An 18822-nucleotide genomic window follows, 5' to 3' on the forward strand; every position below is an offset into this window, starting at 1 on the left:
ACCCAAAACCTGGTCCCCTAAAGCAACTGATGTGTAACTGGAACTGTGGGTTAGCTCTGCAGGGATGAACAGTGTAGTGTGGCTTCCTGCAGCTGACCTGCTGCGGCCGGGCTCGTGCCCTGTGGCGGTACACTGAGCTTGGTCACTGCTGAGAAGACAAGTCCTTCCTGTCTCACACGTGCACATCCATCGGACAGACAAGTCATAGGCTCAGCCAGACTCGAGGGAGCTGCACAGAGAGGGTGTGTGAGCTGCTCGGGCCACAGAGCCAGTCTGCTTACAGAGGCACCAAGTTCATGGGGAGAAGGCAGTCAGGGTCAGCGGTTGCTTTTTGGGGGATTCAAATCTCAGGACTGGTCCTCCAAATTTTCCTCTGATCCTTGCTGCCCTTTAGCAAGAACTCCACACGTCCTACCCTTTGTGTGGATGTTTTTAAGAGGTGTCGAGATCGGAGGAAAGTCAGAAAATTAATCCTTTGATACCCGTTTCATGGGACGCAGACTTTAACAGATGTCTGGCTTGGGACACGTAGATGCCGGCCTCTGCTGCACCCTCCGTGCAGTGCAGAGACTGCCACAAGTCCCTGGCATCTGGTCCCTGCATTTTCTGAGATGGTTCCAGGAGAAAGGGGCAAATACCGGTATTTCTTTTTAAAAAACAACCTTATAATTAAAATTAAAAACTTAGAGGTAGGTCCTCATGTATGCGAAGTTGACCTTGAACTCAGTATGTAGCCAAGAATGGCTTTGAACTCCTGATCCTCCTGCTTCTGTCTCCCAAATGCTGGGATCGCGCACCATAGAATAAGGTGCCAGAGCCCCTGGAACTGGAGTTACAGATGGTTATTAGCCACTGTGTGTGTGCTGGGAACTGAACCCATATACTCTGTACAAACACCCAGTGCTCTTAACCATTGGCCATTTCTCTTACTCCATGGTCCTTATTTTGTTTTTAATAAACAGGTTTTCTATATTGCTACAACATTTTGGAAATATATGACTTCAGAATAGTTGAAAGAAGGAAGAAAATAGTCATTTTTATTTCGGACATTTAGCACTGACAGTACTTTGGGGGCATTATGTTGTTTTAATAAAGAATTTAATATGTATTTACTATGGGGGATTCAGGCAATAGGCATACAGAAGGATGCCAGTTTAGAAAACATCCAGGTTCCCACTACGGGTCATGGTCTGTGGGCATGGGGCCAGCATCCTTGCAGACCGATGGCTCCTGGGGATCCCAGCCTGCCTCCTGCTTCCCTCTGCATTCTAAAGCTTACGTAAGTTCATTTTTTGCATGGTACCCATGGGAGAAAAGCCAAGTGACCTCTGCCTTAGTTTCCCTCCAACAGAAGTTCCTTCCTGCTTAAGGGTGTTCCTGGGGGAGACGTCTCAAGTGTAGGGGCTCTCCAGTCAGACCATGTTCACTGTGGTCAAGGCTCCTGAGTAGTTGATTGCCTGCTTTACTTCAGGGCTCAGGAATCCCAATGAATGGTCTGGACATGGTGCTAAGTCTGAGTCTCAGTGTCTTCTTTAACCAAACTCCACGGTTTCTCTGGGCGAGCCACTGTTTCCCCTTAACACTGTGGTGTAGAGGCTCACTGCGTTGAGAGCATCGGGCATCTCTTCAACTTATAGGCTCTGCCTCAGTGGGCCTCAGTGGGGCATCTGAACCAAGCTCACTTAACTATTCTCATGCACTCTGGCCATCACCTCTCACCTTGGGTGACACGGATGGCCTGTTTCTCAAGGTTGGTTCTGGTATATTCTCATGGTCTTGGCCAGAAGAGGATTATGGCAAGGCAGGCCCAAAGCCCAGGGTCTCTTTGCTTCCACCGTGCCCCTTTGTGAGTGCTGGGCTGCCAAGCATGGGTGTTCCCTTCACGTTGCAGGCCCTCAGGCCACAGACTCCCAACCAAAGTTCCTTCTCCAAGCTCTTTTGTGTTGTTTTCACTTATGAAAATATCCCACAGACCCATAATTTGGCAATATACATGCAACCAATTGTTTTAAAAACAGAAGTGACGCCGGCTATTATAATGTAAACTGTTTTCTAAATGAAAGAATTAAAGGAATGTAATTGGAGAAGTATACAAACAGTGGTTAAGACGCTGCTTCTGGGAAGACATATTACAACTTATAATCTTCCTCTATGGGTATGCGTTGTTGGTGTCTAATCAGGCATGTGAATGGATTCAGGTGTTCTGTCCTATTAGCTGGAAATTGCTCTGTTATTTGCGGAGCTGTTTGTGTTACATTGTTACTGGCTCTGAGTTTCTCTCTCTGGAGCTCCTTCCCCTGGTCCCGGCAGCCTGTATAATTGTCGTCTTCACTTTTGTCTTTAGAGAGCTTTAAATAGAGCTCCCTGGATGATGCATGGTGTCAGAGTGAGAGTTCTGGAGCCTTGCAGAAGGATCCTAGAGATGTGGGGCCATCACAGAGATGTTGCAGCAGGAAGAAGGGACCAGCTCTATCTCGCTGGGTCACTGTGGGGTTGTAACCAGTAACCTATTCCCTCCAGGAAGGTTCACAAGGGAGTCCACACAGAATTGCTAAGTAACCCGTGGTCTCTGTAATAAGGTTGTGGTGACCTCAGTCAACCATGATACTCTCTGTTCCAAGGACTCCTGTACTTGGTGATGGAAACATCGAGGGGGAAGCAACAGGGAATGGTTTGCTGAGCAGGGAAAGCCTTTCTGACTCCATGCATTTGCTCACTCATTCATGGGGTATGCTTCCGGCAGGCTCAGAGCTCTCGCTGACCTCACTGGACATCGGATTGGTGGTCAGTTTCTCCCCCAGTTCAACACCACCCAACATGACTTGTGGCAGACACCCAGGGCCACCAGGGTGGGAACTGCTTCAGACGGAGCCCAGCAGCCAGCAGGCGTGTTCACGGTGGTCAGACCTGTGCTAGCCAGTACTGGCTTTTTTTAAAAATTCAAATAAGGAATTCGATAATGCTGTCAGAAAGACATTTTAGCAAAACTAAGTGCAGTCACTACCCGGACACATCCCAGGGTGAGTGGTGATAGTTCCCTGTGGCCATCAGAGTGTCCTTATTTAAGCTGTGGGTCGCAAGGCCGCAAAGCCTGTCACCACAGCCTTTCCTTCACTAAAACACAGGGCACAGCTCATGGGTGTGCAGCGCACAATGGAGTGTTTCTGCTGAAAGGGAAGACACTGTTGAGAAAATTTAGTGACCACTGGAAAGTTGGGAGGGAGGGAGATGAGAGTAGATAAAAACCTGTCAGAGGCACTCACTCTGGGGCTGGGGACTTGGCTTCTTTGGTAAACTGCTTGCTTTGCACGAAGAAGATCCAAGTTCCATTCTTAGAACCCATCTTAAAAGCAGCAAACCAAACCCTGCCTGTGCAGGCTCGCTTGCAATCTCAGCACCAGGAAGGAGGCAGAGACAGGGGGACCGCTGGGGTGCGCCGGCCAGCCATCCTGGCCTCTCTGGTGAGAGGCGCTGACTCGAAACAAAGAAAAAAAGCGGACAGGGCTTGAGGAATGACACAACCACCTGAGGTTGTGCTCTGGCTTAGCATACACGTGCACGCACACATGTACACAAACACAAAAGGAACATATGCACACACACAGATCTTTATTCAGACAACTGATTGGTGGTAGAGCATTACTGTAGAGAAAGGCTCAGTTAGCAGAGCTTAAATTCAGTTTTCTTGTATGTATTTATATATGTGCATGCACACACGTGCTCACACACACATGTGAAAGCCAGAAACTGACACCAAGTGTTCTCAGTTACTCTCTTTCTTTTAATGAGACAGGGTCTCTTGCTAAACCTGAACCTCACTGCTTTGGCCAGGCAGACCAGAGACCTCCAGAACCTCTTATCCCAGCTTCTCTGTGTGGAGACCATAGACCCTGCCTTTTACTACTGGGGGACCTGAACTCCAGTCTGTCTGCTTTTGCTGCAAGGGCTTAGCTGACTGAGCCATCTTCCCAGTCAGTTTTGTGATTTGTTTTGCTGTGTGTGTGTGTGTGTGTGTGTGTGTGTGTGTGTGTGTGTGTGTGTGTGTGTGTGTGTTTGGAACGTCGTTAACGAGAAGGACAGACAGAGTTCAAGCAGCTGATGGTAAAGTGCTCACTCAGAGCTTTGGCTGACAGAGCTTCAGCCCTCTCCCCAGCCCAACAGCTGTGGGAAACAGGACATAGCACGCTAGCCCCTCAGATGTCCTCTGCGGGTTACAACATTGACTCAGAATGCCAGGCCTCCAGTTATTGGGACTAATAGTGATGAAGGATTAAGAGTGGAAGGCTGTGGAGATAGCTCAGCTGATAAAGTGCTTTGCAAGCAAAGGGACCTGAATTCTGTCCACCAGAACCACATTTAAGAAGCTGGGCGCGGCGGTGGGAGCTTGTAATCAATCTCGAGGATTGTAAGATTAGAGAGGGCAGCTCCCTGGGACTTGCTGGCCAGCCAGCCTGCTCTAGTTGGCGACCCTTGCCCCTAGTTGAAGACCCTTTCTCAAAACAACAAAAGTAAAAGTTGCCTAAGGCCTTACATCCAATATTGAACTTTGGCCTACACACACACACACACACACACACACACACACACACGTACATACACACACATGCACATATGCATGCATACACATATGTGCACTTGCAGGCATAGGAACACACACACACATGCACACTTACTGTGGCACATTTTAATTTTTTTGACATTATGTATATGTATGTGAGCCTGGAAGAGTTCATAAACATCAAGACCCCAAAAAGGCCAGAAGCAGGTCGGATGTCTTGGAACTGGAGTTCCAGATAACTCTAGGGCTGTGGGCTGCCCAGCGCAGATGCTTACAGCAAACAGTTCTTAGCTGCTGAGCCACCTCTCTATCCCCCAAAGAATATTTAAAAGAATTCAGATCCACAGTGTGGCTTAGAAGCCCTAGAGGGTTTTCTTTCTCCCGACCTGTGACAATTTCCCTGGACAAGCAGATCTGACAGTGACTGGTCCGGCGTGGCTTCCCTGCCTGGGGCTCCTGGCCATGGAGGCAAAGCTCAGGGGCCTCCACAGGGCAGAGGAGGGCGAGCAGCTGCTGAGGGCCTCTCGTTGCCAGACTGCTCTATGAAGGGGGATAGTGTTGGCAAATGACAAAGAAGAGAAAATTGGTGTTACACCCCGTAGTTAACGTGACGACATGCAGCTAACGAGCACTTAATGATCCCTCCCTGCTCATTTTTGTCACCCCTTTGAGAGCGTCACTTGTTTTATACTTAGCTTTACAGTGTAGGATTAGCTTGCTGCTAAAGTGAATTAGTCAGGGTTCTTTAAAACTCAGAACAAAGGTGCTGCAAGTGTGTGGGGCTAAGGGGACGCAGGGAATGCCGAGATGTGTCCCCTGCAGGCCGAGCCTCGCCCAGCAGACGGACCGGAACTTCGACTAAAGTTTGATGTTACACTTAGACCACACTCCACCTTACACATGATGTGTCTTTCTTCCTGAAGTCATTGTGAGAGAGATGCCAAGGTTGCTGAAGTTCTCAAGGCACAGAGATCCCAACCCCCAGAGGAAGAACAGTTTTCAAAACATCTTACATTTCAAAACACAGAGGGACAGCTATTTGTCACATACACAGAGAGATTCAGACAGACACATGCATTCATACATACACAGGCTCAGATGTTCACAATACATATAATATGTACATGCACATGCTTGAACATACCTGTACACACATGAACATACATGTACATATATGCATATGCATTCACACATGCATGGGCACATACATTCATAATGCATATGCATATATGTGCATGCATTCGTAATATATACACATGTGTGCACACATGGTTGCGCACATATGTACACACTCACATATGTACTCATTCATGTCACAGGTGCACACACACATACACACAGATGTATATTTCATATCCTTTCTTTCTTGTCTGGCATATTGGTTTCTTTCATATCCCTTCTCCAGCTCCTTTCTGCTCCTCGGGTGACTTTACCCAACTCCAAGGTTACAGGAAAAGGGTAGAATCTTTTCTCCCATCGGTCAAAGATTGTTTCCAGTTCCTCAAATGTCCCATGGAGAAGCTTGGGAAAGTTTGTTCTGCCTGCTGATCATGCCTCATGGTGAACAGAGGCTAACCTTGTAGGACCTGCTGGCTAACCTCACAGGATGGCACAAGGGCCCTGTGCTCTCTTCCTCCCGAAACAACACCCAGAACCCCCGTCAGTTCTTGCTGCATCCAGGGAACTCCTATTCCCACAACAGGACAGACAGACAGGAGTCTGCAGCCTTGGGACTGGAGGACTCACTGGAGGTAACCAGGAAGGTTTGCGGCCGCCTGCCCTGGTTCCTGCTGACCTGAGAGTGCAAGCTCAGTGGTGATTCTGCAGTTCACAGAACCAACCATAGATGTCGACACAGTACACAGCTCCTTGGAGTACAGAGACTCAGAGCGGGCTTTTTTCATAGGCTCCAGTGGTTGAAGTTTCACCATTAAAACTGCTCCGTTTGCTTGAAATGGTTGTGTGGGGTCACGTAAGAATCACGTGCTTTCTGGGGATATGGCTCAGTGGATAAAGCAGTCTTGTCAGTTTGAGGACTACAGTTCTGATCCCTGTAACCCGTGTAAATCCTGGCCAGGTGGGACACTAGATAAGCAGAGGTAGACCAGATGGAGTCAGTGGACTCTGGGCTCAGTGAGACATCTTACCTCAATAAAGTGCAGAGCAACTGAAGAAGATACTCGATATCAACTCTGGGTCTCGATATTCACATGCACCTGAACGCTTGTACCCACACACATTTAAACACACACACACACACACAGACACACACACACACACACACACACACACACACACACACACGGGAGAAATTACATGCTTCGGGGGAAGATTAGCAATTCATAATGGGTTAGTTCAGAATGAATTAACTTAGGAAATGGCTTTCATTGGAGGCGGGGCTGTGGAGGATGGGCAGGTCTGAAGTGATGGGAAAGCAGAGAGTAACCCAAGACCCTGGGACCCCCACAGGCTTACTGAACATGGTGCACAGATATGGGCTGGCTCCTAACATTGCAGCACTCCACTCTAAGCCTCCATATTCCTTTTGACTGTCTTTCTGGGGCTCTGGGTATTTAAAGCTTCTAGACACAAAGGTATGTGGCTGGGGACAGGCGCTACTCCGGCATCTCCATTTGAGGTTGAGCACTCGGTGAGACTGTGTCCTCATTCTGCTATCTAGTCCCTCTGGGAGGGGAGCAGACTAAACTGGAATTCCATTGTAGTCAATCTTAGCCTCTGCTCTCAAAGGCTCCTTTAACCATGAGTGTGCCTGACCATGCTGAATGTCTCCAGGTAAGCAAGGGGGCTCCATACAAACTTCTCTCGTACGGGGCGGTAAAAACAACCCAGCCTTTTGGTTTTGATTTCCTTTCCATCGATTTACACTAGTAGATTTAATTCCACGTCTTGGAGATGGCTTTGCGGTGAGGAAGCCATTAGGACAAGAGCAGTAGAGCTGTAAGGCTCTCCCTGGGATGAAGAACACCAGGCTAATTTCATTTCGCGATCTCACTGGTGCCCAAGCTTATCAGGGTACAGACCAAGGGCAAGTGTCAATGTTTTCCATGCCCTGCTCTTAGCTCCTCAGCATAGAGCCCGGGGTGCATGCCCAGCTCTTGGATGCCAGGCATAGAGTCAGGGGTGCATGCCCTACACTTGGGTGCTGGGCATAGAGCCTGGGGTGCATGCCCTGGTCTTAGCTTCTGGGCATAGAGTCAGGGGTGCATGCCTAGCTCTTGGGTGCTGGGCATAGAGCCTGGGGTGCATGCCCAGCTCTTGGGTGCTGGGCATAGAGCCTGGGGTGCATGCCCAGCTCTTGGGTGCTGGGCATAGAGCCTGGGGTGCATGCCCAGCTCTTAGCTCCTGGGCACAGCTGGGCAGGACCTGAGAAGCTGAGGCTGTAGGAAACCCAAGGCCATGGGGCCCTGTGTGCGGTCCTCATCTAACAGTGGAAAGGCCCAGGCAGTTTTGCTTGTATGTCCTCACCTACCTTTATCTGGAGTGATAGCATGCAATTGAAAAATTAACTTGGGTCTTCAAAGTGCCGTCATTCTTCGTGTTAGAATCGGGTGGAACACGGGTCTGACTCTTCTTGGGCAAGTGCTCTGAAGTGAAGTGTGAGTCCTTTGCAGATGGCCAGTGTGGTTCTGCCATACCATCCGTAGAGAAAGAAATTATATAAGGCTATAAACTCACTGAAATGCAAACTGGATTAAAGCTTTGTTTTTTTAGTTTTCAAATCTTTTTTTTTTCTGTGAAAGGAATTAAATCCCACCATAGTTTTGCCTGAGGCTCTTTTTAGATGTTTTCCTCTGCCGTGCAAATCCCACAGGATGATGATGTACTATTCTCGGGGTCCAGTATCTAGACCAGTGATTCCCAGCCTTCCCAGTGTGGTGACCCTTTAATACTGTTCCTCATGTTACAGTGACCCTGCAACCAGAAAATTAATTCATTGCGACTTCCTAACTGTAACTCTGTTACTGCTATGCATCATAATGTAATTTGTAATTTTGCTGCTCTTATGAATTATGATGGAAATATCTGATATGCAGTATATCTGATATGGGAGCCCCATGAAAGGGTTATTTGACCCCCCAAAGGGGTCACGACGCACAGGTTGAGAAACACTGCTCCAGGGGTGGGACTTAGTGCTGTCTAGCAGTTGTCTGATGCTGTGCTAGCTTTGAAGAAACTGGACGCTATGACCCTGGTCTGGGGATTGCTCCTCTGGTCCCCAGAGATGCATACTGTCCCCAGCTAGCCAGCCAGAGATGGAGGAAGAAGGGACCAGTAGGAGTCCTACCTGGCAGAGAAAGGAAATAGCAGAAGCCCTGGAAGAGGAGCCGTTCATATCCTCACAACAGCAGGGGAGTGGCATTGCGGGGCCTCCAGAAAGCGATCTGTTTCAGATGAGCATTTGGGTATAGGGCCCCATGTAAGAGGTTAGTGCCCCTGTAAAGTGACTTGGGAGACCCCTGTGCCCTTCTACTACGTCTCCACGCACATGGGATCTGCTAAGACCTTGATCTTGACTTTACAGTCTTCAGAATGTCAAGCAGTAGCTCCTTCACGTAGTCCCAGTCTGGTGTCTTGTCAGAGTGACCCAAACACTGAGGCAAACACTGAGGGGAGAGCAGTGAGCATGGGCCAAGTTAGCAGGGAAAGGGCTTGGCGCTGCCCCCAACCAGGAACCTCACAGGCCTGGGTGTTGGCTGCCTATCCTTTCCTTTCTTCTCAAACCTGTTCAGGGACACTTCCCCCACCTCCCAGTACAGGGCTGGCCTGAAGAGTGTGGTGCCTCTGAGGACGCCTCACCTACTGCTGACCTGTGGACAGATGTCAACAAGCATTCAGCTCCCCACCCCACATCTACCTGTGAACGGCAGAGGGCACCCCGTTCAGGCCACAGATTCGAGCCCGAGAACGGCATCCAAAGTCTCTGGGAGCGTAGGCCGTTGCCAGGCTCCGTACTCAGTCCTGAGACCACCCTGTAGGAATACCTCAGCAGCGCCTTGACAGCGAGGGCTACGAGGTGGTCACTCTCTGTCCCTCTTCATACTCTCTACTGCGGTCCCCAACCTTCCTAGTGCTGTGCCTCTTCAATACAGCTCCTCATGCTGTGGTGACCCCCAAACATAACATTATTTTTGCCACTACCTCATAACTGTCATTTTGCTACTGTTATAAGCCGTAGATATAAATATCTGATATGTGACTCCCGGGGATGGGGTGGGGGGAGGGGCATGACCCACAGGTTGAAAACTCATGGTCTACACTTTCATGTAGACTTCTTCTCATGGTTCCTCTTGTCTGGTGAGACACCACCCCCAGGTGGTGTTCAGAAACAAGACCCTCAAGGGATGTGAGGTAAGAAAAGGTTCTTTTTTTCGGAGCTGGGGACCGAACCCAGGGCCTTGCGCTTCCTAGGTAAGTGCTCTACCACTGAGCTAAATCCCCAGCCCCAAGAAAAGGTTCTTGAGTGTAGTGTCACTTGCTTCTTCATGTCCTGCCAAGTGACCCAGGGAAGGCCAGCTGGGCTGGAGGTGGAATGGGGATGATGTTGGGCTCCGAGTAAGTTTCTACAGAGACCAGACTCAAAGGAAGAATATTTTCCTCCTGTTGTCACTGGGAGACCTTGGCATTAGGGACCTGTGACAGAGCCACAGACGGTGGACCCCTGGTCATCACTACTTGAGGCTACTGTTCTGACCATGCAGGGCTGTTCCCCATTTGTCCTGGGGTCACCAGGTGGAGCTTTGCTGTCCTCCTAGCCATTCATCCTACGTCCCTGACACAGATCTCAGGCCTGGGGGGCTTGTTCTTTGACTAGGCTTTGGTGACTACTGCAAGTGGCTAGCCCTGATCTTGAGAACCTGGGAACATTTTCCTCCGCAGCTCCAGGCTGGATACCAGCAGAGATGGGACTATACCAGACCTGACCCTACCTGGCTGGGCTTTTGAATGCTATTACTTCTGGAAGCCCAGCCCCTGGTTTCTGCTAAGGCTGGCTGCTTCTTTAGCTGATGTAAGAATGCAGAATGCATTAGAGGTCCTGCTGCCCCATCCAGGAAGGCCTCAGGGTGCACGGTCATGGCTGATGAAACCCACAAAGAGGTCTGGTCTATTTGTATTCTTGGGAGCCTCTGTCCTCTTGCCCACAGATGTGAACCATCTGAAAGCATTTGAAGATCTCACTCTTCTGAAAGCCTTGCACACTGGGCTGTGGTGGACAGTCAGGGTCCTCCTGCTCCTGTGTGACAGGGACATCAGCAGAAGTGGCAGGGCAATGTGCATTTCGGAGGTCTTCCTGATATGGATTTCTGAAATAAGTTTTTAATTCCCTGGGGAAAATGAGTATTTTGATGAAGCGTCCATCTTGGTGCCCTTTCATAGAGACAGCCATCCTCAGGCCATGGGGGAAGCATCTAACAGATAGATGCTCTGTGGCTTCATGGGTATACATATGCTCTTGGTGGGTTCTTCCTTGAGACTCTTATGCTAAAAGCCAAACCCCTGGATGTTTGCACAATGGCATCAGAACACAGGGGCTCGACAGCTCTGGGAAGCTGGTGCATGAGGAGGTTGTGAATGAGTCGTTGCTTCAGCTTTGGGGCTGCTTGTGCACGTCCCCAGAAGTCTGGATTTTCTGGACAGATCTGGAGCACCCCTCGATTCATCTGCTGATTTATAACTCGATGTGGCATGGGGCAAGCCCTTGCCCTCCAAAGATGCGGATTTTGGATGCGATGGTTTGAATGAGATGTTGCGGGCATTTGAACACTTGGTCTCCAGGGCATGGTGCTGCCTGTGAGGCTTAGGAGCGTGGCTTTGCGGGGAGCAGACTTTGAAGCTTCAAAAGTCTCTCTCTCTCTCTCTCTCTCTCTCTCTCTCTCTCTCTCTCCAGTGTGTGTGTGTGTGTGTGTGTGTGTGTGTGTGTGTGTATGGTTCTTTCTCTTTCTCTCTCTCTCTCTCTCTCTCTCTCTCTCTCTCTCCAGTGTGTGTGTGTGTGTGTGTGTGTGTGTGTGTGTGTGTGTGTGTATGGTTCTCTCTCTCTCTCTCTCTCTCTCTCTCTCTCTCTCTTTCTCTCTCTCCAGTGTGTGTGTGTGTGTGTGTGTGTGTGTGTGTGTGTGTATGGTTCTCTCTCTCTCTCCAGTGTGTGTGTGTGTGTGTGTGTGTGTATGGTTCTCTCTCTCCTGTGTGTGTGTGTGTGTGTGTGTGTGTATGGTTCTCTCTCTCTCCAGTGTGTGTGTGTGTGTGTGTGTGTGTGTGTGTGTGTGTGTGTACGGTTCTCTCTCTCTCTTTCTCTCTCACTCTCTCTCTCTCTCCAGTGTGTGTGTGTGTGTGTGTTTCTCTCTCTCTCTCCAGTGTGTGTGTGTGTGTGTGTGTGTGTGTGTGTGTGTGTGTAAGCCTACTTTTGGCTCAAGCTGTGCGCTCCCAGCTGTTTCAGCCAATCATGTGTGCCTGCTACCACACTTCCTACTGCGATGATGACCTCTTATCCCCCTGGCACCATAAGTCTAAACAAACCCTTCATTTTAGGAGTTGCTCCGGCTATGGTGTTTTATCACAGTAGCAGAAAAGTCACTACCGCACCAGCCATGTCCCCAGTGGAGTCACTACTGTCCTTCACCCAGGTCCTTTCCCTTTCCCTGGTTCACTAGTCAACATACCTGAAAACACCTCAAAGTTAAGGTGGGAATTTAACCCCGATATACAACGGCAAACTTGGTTTCCAAGTAGTGCACACTTTGGTGTTTCGAGTATCCAGCATGGCGGTGGGCACACAGAAGATGGTAGTCGAAGCAAGCATAGGCCATGCTTGCTGAGTGTCACTGGCACTCCTCGCTCTCCGTGCTGGAGGAGTGACTCACAGACTATCTCTGCACGCAGAGGGAGGGAGGGATCCCCCGGGAAGCCATGCATGGAGACATGTGATGTCTACACACACAGCGTCAGAGCTATTCATACTTCAGATCTACTGCCATAGGTGGCCTTCCATGACTGGGCTGTGGTTTCCCTGAGCGGTTAACTGTTTCTGCAGTCTTTGGAAGAAAGAAAGGACCAACTTGTCGTCCTTTACGGGGAGTCGCTACATGGCTAGAAATTCAGGAGCTGTTCAAACCGCTCGTCAAACTCTAAGGTAACAGACAAGGAAACCTCACCTTTGGCAGATGTGAGCTGAATGTTGCCTAGAGTCTCATTCTGAGGGAGGACTAGCGGCTCCAGGCACTACCTGAGACGCCTTGCCGGTATCCCTGGTGCCATCCTGGGTGTGAGGAGGCCGCTTGGTACTGTGAGATTCTGGCTGCAGTCAGATTACCAGCAGCATGAATCCACTTGTCCAGAGCGTTTCTCAGCCTCCTCTGTGTGAGTCACCCCACCACCTTGAAGAGTTCTAAGTGTCCTGTGGAGGTGGCAGGTGCTGCAGGGTCTGAGGAAGGTCCCCTTTCCAAGCACTTGAGCTGCCCCCCATTGTCCATCCCACTCCCATCCCCTTGCCCTGTTGCTCTCTGAGAAGCCAGTGGACACATCCTTAAACTTGTCGTCAACACCTGGAACCTTCCAGATTCCCCCAGCTTGCAGGCTCACCCCAGAAGCCACAGCAGACAGCCTCCTGGGGTTGAGTGAGAGAATCTGAGAGCGGAGAAGCACTGGGCATGCTTAGTTAACAGCTACAGCCTTTGTCCCCACGGTACTAGTGGCAGGCAGAGACCAGATCCCCTAGACCTCTAGAGAACGTTCCTACTTTGTTCGCCCAAGCAGCAGCCCACGTTCTTGCTGTCCACAGCACACAGGGCCGCAGAGACCGAGGGTGCAAACAAACATGGACTGAACCACAGCAAGGAGCAAACGCTTCTGTCCTTTAGACAGACAGAGGGTGGTGGTGAGGATTGACGGATGGCAAGTACTCTGCTGCACATCCCAGCTCAGCCTGGCAACGAAGACTCCCTCACCACCTCCGGTTGGAACCAGGAGCTGAGTCCAGGGCTGTGAGAGGCAGAAGCGTGTCGCTATTTTGAGCCACGAAATCTGCTGCCCCTGATACGCCTGTGTAAGGAGGGTGAAAGAGCCTTGGGTCCCGTTGCTCCTCTTCCCTGGGTCTAGACAAGCACAGGGCACGTGGGCCTGTTGTATTGGTAATACGGCCATGTTAGGGATCCAAGCTACAGAGTATGGCAGAGCTGGCTGTGACGTGCTACCACAATGGCAGACGAAAGCTCAAGGTGACAGCTTGGCCTGGTGTCTTAGTTAGGGTCTTACTGCTGTGAACAGACACCATGACCAAGGCAAGTCTTATAAGGACAACATTTAATTAGGGCTGGCTCACAGGTTAAGAGGTTCAGGCCATTATCATCAAGGCAGGAGCATGGCAGCGTCCAGGCAGGCATGGTACAGGACGATGAAACTGGGCCCTCCTACAGGCCATCCTAGGCTATCCATGTCCTGACCACTCCACTGTGGCCACAGGAATACTTCCTCTGTCTCCTTCTACCTGCTGACCCCTGAGGCATGGTCAAGCCAAAGCAGCTAGGATAGGAAGACCCTTTGAGCTCAGAGTTCTACGTCTTCACCAGAAGGAAGCCAGGAACAGACTGAGCATCCTCAGGCAGCCAGGAGGAGGGTCTCCAAGCCCACCCCACAGTGACACACTTCCTCCAACAAGGCCACACCTTCTAATAGTGCCACTTCCTGGGACTAGCATATTCAAACCATCACACCTAGACACGAGGGCTTACTGTTAGGAGCCCCATGAGACACTCTCAATAGATGGTGTCACATATGGGGAACACTAAGAGCTAAGGAGACAAGATGTAGTTGGAGTGCCAAAAGGTCTTCCTATCCTAGCTGCTTTGGCTTGACCATGCCCCAGGGGCCAGCAGGTAGGAGGAGACAAAGGAAGTATTCCTGTGGCCACAGTGGGGTGGTCAGGACATGGATAGCCTAGGATGGCCTGTAGGAGGGCCCAGTTTCATCTTCTGGGCACCTGTGGAGTAATCAATGACTCAATGTGGTCTTGAGCTCAGTGATGTTAGACAGACAGGTTGTCTGTTGGGAAGTGGATGTCTGGATCCTGTGGTCCTGCCTCAGGCCAGGGGAACCATGATCAGAAATGAATCCCCTTGTCTATCACTGAGAAGCACCTGAGTTGTGCTAGCAAGACCAATGCAGAGGATCCTTGAGACACCTGATGGACATCCCTTGCCTGGCATGCTGGAATGCTGGCTCAGAGGAGAGCACGGACCCTGACGTCCCCTGGACTTGAGTCTTGGGGCTGTGGCCTGTGAACCACATTACAGGTCAAGGTCCAATATAAGTTTGGGCTGTGCTTAGTGAGTAGAGGGGTTGCACTGTGTTTCTGTATATGCACACGTGTGTGCACATGGGGGCAGAAGTTAAAGTTGAATGTCTTCCTCGAGGTCTCCTTCTAAACCAGGAGCTCACTGATTTGCTAGGCTGTCTGGCCAACTGAGCTCCAGAGATCTGCCTCTTCCAGACCCTCCGGCGTTGAAGTTACCTACGTGCACAGGACTTTTACATGGGTTTGGGGGATCAAACGTTGGTCTTCTTGCTTACAGCAAACACTTTATCCTTTGAGCCATGGTCTTGGTCCCTGGCCTGACCTCTCAACTTCCCTCCCCTATGCTTCTAAGAATTCTAGGGGCTGTAGTGTCCTTCCTCCAGGTCTTGCATTCTTCCCTCCTCCTCTTTCTCCACGTTCCCTAAGCATAAGGTACTGAGAAGATGTCTCCTTTAGGGCTTAGGAAGGCCTAAGACTAGACTAGGAAGCACCGGGGTTCGTTTCAACAGTGATTTTTCTAAACGCCTTCATCTGTAACCGGAGAACATTGTCTTTCGGATCTGCCTTGTAAAACCTGCAGCTGCCAAATGTCTGTCAGGAATCGTGAGCTGCAGATCTTCAGCAGGCAGAGAGGGCTGCAGCAGCCTGCAAACAGGTGCACCACGCTACCATTTACACCCGGACTTAGCAGACCCGAAACACACAAAGGCAGTAGATTTGCAAACGTCTCGAGTTCTAACCCTGGTACCGGCAGCTATGCCTGTGTCATGTGACAATTATATACTCGTTGGCTCTGGCACATACTCTGCTCGCTTTGCCTGCATTTGAATAAGAACCAAAGAATGTCAACGTAGTTCACAGAAGGGCATGCTACCTTCAGTGTCCCCATTTGAATTTAAAGTTGGCTTTTGGGTAACGAAGAGTTGCCAGTTCCTGCACACAAGTACACTAGGGTGTGTAGTGAAGTCGGGGGGATCGTTCCGATGGCCACTGTGCCCTTCCTCTGTCAGAAAGGGCCGGGAAGCATTGGAGTTATTTCTTGCACCTTACATTTGCTTGTAGACTCACTTCACTGTCATGGTGTGCTACCATGGGTAGTGCTCATGTGTGCAATAACAGCTCCATTCCTGGTTTAGGCTACAGAGCCTTTGGCTATAGCCCCCCAACACACACAGACACACACACACAGACACACACACACACACACACACACACACACACACACACCCTCCATGCTGCCCAGTAACCACCTTGAAATGCACAGCCCCCAGGAGCTCGGGCAGCCATGCACTGGCAGGGTCAGCAGGGTGACAGAGAGAGAAGAACGTTAATGATGATCATGTCCTGGGGCAGGCCCTCGAAAACTATGAAATAACAGAATTCCACATGGGCCCTTTGGTTTCCTAAAAATGCAGAAAGGACCAAGAAGCGGGCCGTTTGCCTCTTGTGGCACAAGCTCTCCGAGGAAGTATTAGCGACCACTTCACAACGCATCAGCTGCCGGCCTGCTAGGGGCCCCAGGGCTCACTTCTGAGGAAGGTCAAGCGGTATGCTCCGCACTGGATTACCTCTGCCATTCAGTTCATTAGAAGAGTTTATGGACCTACATTATGCCTGTAATTTGTAACCTGCTTGCTGACAAGGATCCATGCTAACATATGTCTAATTTGCCAAGGTTATCTTGAGTTCCGTTCATCTCCTCCACTAACAATGCGCCTCTGATCCCATGCCTCCCGGATGAGGTACATGTGGTTTCATATTTACTGCTATCAATCACAGGTAATTGCCTCCAGCTCCCCAGCTCAGGGTGGAGGGTGGCTTCTCTGTAGCCTTTGATGAAAGATGGAGGGATTGCACAGCCAGGGGAGGGTGCCGTGTCCCAGCCTCCCCAGAAGGAGGGGTCAGTTAATGTAGCCACGGGACACACCATGTAACCCTGCAGAAATGTACAGGGATAGGGGTTTCTGTCTTACTGTGGTTGCGATGGGGAAGAAAGGACACTGTTGCTGGGGTCTTCTCTGGGATCTGGTGAATGTGACCAAGAGTCATCCAAGAGGACAACTGCTGGCACAGTCTGAATGCCTGGATTGTCCAACCTCCCACTGTCTGGGTAGAGCGGTGGCATAGAGACCCCAAGTATTCTACAGAACCAGGCCGTGAGAAGAGCCTTGGGCAGTGGGATTGTGAATTTTAAGGTTTGCGACCCTACTTTGAAGGTTTGGTGCTGCCAGTCAAGCCTCTGCTGGGGCTTCATAGTCAGAACTGAGGGCTAGGCTGCCTGACTAGAATGAGGCAGGCTAGCCCATCTCATTCTCCCTCGTAAGTGATATTGCTGCCTGGTTTGACCATTATGTGTATCTGCATGTGTGTGTGTGTGTGTGTGTGTGTGTGTGCGCATCTTCTTGTGTGCAAGCACACACTCAGGTGTGTATCTGTATGTGCATGTTTGCAAGCACATAATGCTCATGTGTGTATCTGCCTGTGTGTATCTGTGTGCGTGTGTGCAAGCACATGCTCATGTGTGTCTCTGTGTGTGTGTGTGTGTTTATGTGTGTGTGTGTGTATGAAGGTGTGTGTAGACACACACGCACTTATGGAGATGTTCATCCTCAGGAACAATCCTTTCTATGTTTTATTTTTGAGTCAAGGAATCTCATTGGTCTAGAATTCAGTAAGTAGGCTATGATGGTTGCCCAGAAAGCCCCAGGCTTCCATCCTCCTGTCTCTGTCTCTGCAGCACTGGCATTACAACCAGGCAACACCACACCTGGAGTTCTCTCATGGGTTCTGGGCACTGAGGCCAGGCTCTCACTCTTTCAGGGTAAGGACTTCCAACTTTGCTGTCTCTCCAGCTCTGACTTTGTGGATTTCTCCATGCAAAGCACCAATTGCTCACCGTGAGAATGAGCATAGCTGTTTGGGGCTTGGCTTAGGGAAAGAATCCAGAACTGCTGCACGGCTCCAAAGCTACAAGTCTCTCGGATGAATCAGTGTAGAGACGAGAACCTGGGACTTCTCTGCTCATGTGAGCTTCTGACTCTGGCCTATGCTGTGCAGAAGCTAGCAATCCTGGGACATTTGACACTACCTGAGAGACAGCAACAGAATGAAATAGAAACATAATTTCATAAGTGTTTTTTCTCCCTTTGAATAGGTCAGCAGTGATGGTCAAGGAAGAATAAATCTCTCCAAGGATGGATTCTGAAGTTGGGCATGGTGGTATCCACCTGCCATTGCAGTATTTGGAGCTCTCAAATTGAAGGGAGACAAACAAGCCACCGACAATGGCCTCTGTAGTTGCTACTGACCTCACCGCGTGGTCCTGAGTGTCCCTAACGGATGTGTGTGCCCCTTTATGTGGGGCACACAGGGGCCTGTCCTTCATTAGATCACTGATTCCTGAGTTGTGGTCTTGTCTTTCTTTGTTCTCTTGTCACATGTGTAACTGATATTTTAAAAAATTAAAGCCTGATATGGATACCAGGCTTTGAGGTAGGGCAACGTCCAAGGTCCCCTCGGGCAACAGCAGTCCTGAATGAGGCATCTACAAACAGGCCACGTGGTAACTTTTGTTAGTGGACTTTTACCATGGTTAAAAAGAACTCCCCAAAGTTAGATGATCGACTCACAGCAAGGCTTGTGGATCTTACAGCAACGCAGGGCAAGTGAGCTGGAAATTAGACTGTTTGCTCACATTTAGCCTGAGGAGCCTCCCCAGGAAAAGACAAGTGTGGTGGTCAAGGCCCAAGGTGGGAATGGAGGGGCTACGTGCCATGGGCAACTGGCAAGGGCTATGAACATCGTTCCTTTGAATGTAGGGAATTTTCTCTTCAGCCATCGCTGTAGATGTTAGAGGGACAGGCGGGGACACTCCATGGCTCTTCCAACGTTCTCACGGGGTCATGGAAAGAGGCAGGCACATGGCCTGGTATCAGTAACCACAGTCTCTGGTCTGGCACAG

This window comes from Rattus norvegicus, chromosome 16 (genome assembly GCF_021556685.1).
Source record: "Rattus norvegicus strain SHRSP/BbbUtx chromosome 16, alternate assembly SHRSP_T2T, whole genome shotgun sequence".
Lineage (NCBI taxonomy): Eukaryota > Metazoa > Chordata > Mammalia > Rodentia > Muridae > Rattus > Rattus norvegicus.